Here is a 3,787-nt window from a genome sequence, read left to right on the forward strand (position 1 = left end):
CGACATCCCCGGCCACCCAAAACCCTTCCCGGACCCCGCGCCTCCACTAGGCTGTAGAGATGAAAATTCTAAGGCACTTAGTGAAATTTAATTTTTTTTGTCGAAATAAAAGCAACCAGGATGGCATTCTGATATATCAAAATGACAATGTTTATTTCCTAATGGTATTCCAACGAGCGTAGACGGGTAATAAATTCATAATACAAACATTTATTTTTGTTATCATCATATTGAATATAATAACAATTTAGGAAATTACAGGGATTTGTCTGGCTATTTTGTCTTCCATTTCATGCTCTTATGGAATGGTAAAGACCTAGCGAAGCTGGGTTGTGCAGTGAGTTTTGTGCATTACACATGTTTTGAAACCTTCCATGTGAAGTATTCGTGCCAACTACATATATTTGCTTTTTCAGGATGGGTATGTGTTGAGAAAGCAGTTTTTATTATACTTGCTCAAACATCGTGCGAATGAAGCTAAAGACAACTTGTGTAATATTGTGCGAGAATTTCTTAAGCGCATCAAGTAGATCCCAATAATTTGTAATAAATTTTTAGTTGGATCGTCACTTTATGTGTATACATTGTCAATTTACTATCTTGTTATCAGTTTACATTACACGTGAAGTGAACTTCAAATATTATGCAATTATGACCATGTAAATTATCTCTACGTCTGAAATTTAGCATGCATTATCTCTATATAACTTCACCAACCTATTTTAGAAGCCCGTGGCAACGCACGGGCATTCTACTAGTTACAAAACATCATCATATCATACATCAACATATATCACATCACGTTTTGGCCATACCACATCACAACATGCCCTGGAAAAGCAAGTTAGACGTCATCTACTTTGTTGTTGAAATTTTTACGTGGCTGCTAGGGAAAACTATAAGAACCGTTCTTATCTACGCAAACCACAATGGTGATATACAAGTTGCCTTTTAACCTTCTATAAAGACCGCCATTGTCAAATTAGATTCAACTAAGGTGGGAGATACAGACACCCACAAAGCCACTTTGATGCAATACAAGTTGCATGCTAGTCAGTGGAACCGGTCTCTTGTGCGTGGACAAGTAAGGTTAGTCCGAACCGCTTCATCTCACAATACCGCCGAATCCAAATAAGACAAAGGTAGTAAGCAATTTGAACATCAACGCCCACAACTTCTTTGTGTTCTACTCCTGCATATACATCTATGCATAGACCTAGCTCATGATGCCATTGATCGAGAATGTTGCATGAAAATCAAAAAAATTCCTATGATTACCCAAGATCTAATCTAGGAGATGCAAGGCAACGAGGGGTGAGTGTGTCTACATACCCTTGTAGACCAAAAGCATTAGCATCATAATGCGGTTGATGTAGTCATACTCTTCACGATCCAATCCGATCTAGTGTCGAACGGACGACACCTCCGAGTTTAGCACACATACGGCTCGACGATGTCCTCTCTCTTGATCTAGAAAGTGAGGAAGAGGAGGTAGATGAGATCTGAATCAACATGACAGCATGGTGGCGGTGGCAGCGGAATTTTGGCAGGGCTTCGCCAAGCGCTGACAGAACATGGAGGAGTAACGGGGCAAGCGTGGAAGGGTTGGCTGCCCCCTGCGCCTCCCCGCTATATATAGGGTGAGAGAGGGGCATGCCAGTCCTAGTTCCCCTCCCAATGCAGGGTGGCGGCCAAGGGGGGGAAGTGCCCTCCAAGCCAAGTGGAGGCCCCTTCCCCTTAGGGTTCCCTTCCCCAGGCGCATCGGCCTTGTAGGGCGGGTGCGCCTGGACCAATAAGGCCAGGGCGCCCTCCTACAGCCCATGCTAACCTAAGGGACAAGGTGGAACCCTTTATGGACTTGTGGATCCCTCCGGAATCCTTCAGAACCTTCTGGAAGCTTCCCAGTACAATACCGAAAGAAATCAAACTTTTTCCGGATCCCCGACAGCATATTGTCATATATAAGTCTTTACCTCCGAACCATTCTGGAGCTCCTCGTGACGTCTAGGATCCCATCTGCTCCGAACAACCTTCAGACTTTCCACTATTAATATCTCAATACTACCCTAGCGCTACCGAGCGTTAAGTGTGCGACCCTACGGGTTCGAGAATCATGTAGACATGACCGAGACTCCTCTCCGGTCAATAATCAATATCGGGACCTGGATGCCCATATTAATTCCCACATATTCAACGAAGATCTTTATCGGTTGAACCACGATGTCAAGGATTCAGTTAATCTCATATGCAATCCCCTTTGTCCGGCGATATGTTACTTGCCCGAGATTCGATCATTGGTATCTCCTTACCTAGTTCAATCTCGTTACCGGCAAGTCTCTTTACTCGTTCCGTAATACAAGATCCCATGACTAAACTCATTAGTAACATGCTTGAAAGCTTCTTGTGATGTTGTATTAGCGAGAGGGCCCAGAGATATATCTCCGTCACACGGAGCGACAAATCCCAGTCTCGATCCAAGCAACCCAACAAATACCTTTGGAAATACCTGTTGTGACGCCCGGATACTTAAGCTACCATGAACCTCTGCTAATGGTGCCATGTCACATCAATTACTCTTGCTAATCTCGCATTAGTTCGAAACCGGTTCGAGTCCAAATTAAAAACCAAACGAACAATAAAAGTTTTCAAACCTTAAAACAAAAATGTTCAGGTTGTACCAAATATTGCATAGGTAATTATGATGGAGAAACCACATTTTATTAAGATGCTTAAATACTCTAAAATGATTAAAACGGTAGCAAAAACAATTATTTAAATGAGGTTAAAATAATAAACCGTTACAAACTATTTTGTTTTAGTTCGAAGCTAATTGTGGTAGCGGCATAATTATTAATGCTCTTTTAGGTACAACTTTTGTATTCTATAAAAGCGAAAATTTAGTAAAATGGAAAAGAGAATTAATTAAAAAGAAAAGGCAAAACTGTAAACAAAAACAAATAAATAAATAAAAACAAAAGGCCCCCTCCCCCATAGGGCCTCGTGGCCCAGTCGGCTCAGCCAACCAGGCCGGCCCACACCGCACCTCCCCTGGCCTATATGGCCCCCTTGCCCCCCTGAAACCCTAAAAACCGCTACCCCACTCCCCCCTCGTTCCCCCACTCCCCCCACCGTTCTGGATCGGGGCAACAGCGCCCCGACCCCGTCGCCGACCCCGCCGTCCTCGCGCCCGACGTCCTCCCCGCCGCCTCAGACTGTGCCGGGAGCACCGCCTTCGCTGTCTTCGTCGACTACGTAGACGCATCAGAGCTCGGGACCCCCTGCCTCGCGCGGGTCGAGCCGTTCCCTTCCCCGGATCGCTGTCGCCGCCACCTCGCCCCCGTCGTCGATCTGCCTCACCGGACCTCCCCGAGCCCACTGCCTTTGCCCTACGGACCCACGGTGAGGCCCCTGGCCTCTTCCTCTCTCCCCGTTGTCGCGGTTGCCGTTCTCCGCAGGCGCACGCGCTCACAGCGCCCGGCGACCCCCCCTGCGACCCTCTACAACCCGTCGCACACGCTCCCGCGAGCCCCCGCCCGCAACACCCGCGCGTGGCCGTCCCTGCCCGACCGCGCTCCGCGCTGCACCGGCCGCGTCTCGCGCTCCCCTACCCACAGCCATTCTCTCCTCGCCGTGCCGAACCCCCTCCCCCACGGTGGCATGGCCGCGCCCGCGCCATGGCGCTGCTTGGCCGCCTCACTGCCTGCTGTGGTGCTGTTGCCCCATCCCTGCTCGGGTCGCCGCCCGCGCAGCCCCTGGCTGCCGGCGCTCGCGCCCGTGAGCCTCGTGG

This window comes from Triticum aestivum, chromosome 3B (assembly GCF_018294505.1).
Source record: "Triticum aestivum cultivar Chinese Spring chromosome 3B, IWGSC CS RefSeq v2.1, whole genome shotgun sequence".
NCBI classification, from domain to species: Eukaryota; Viridiplantae; Streptophyta; class Magnoliopsida; order Poales; family Poaceae; genus Triticum; species Triticum aestivum.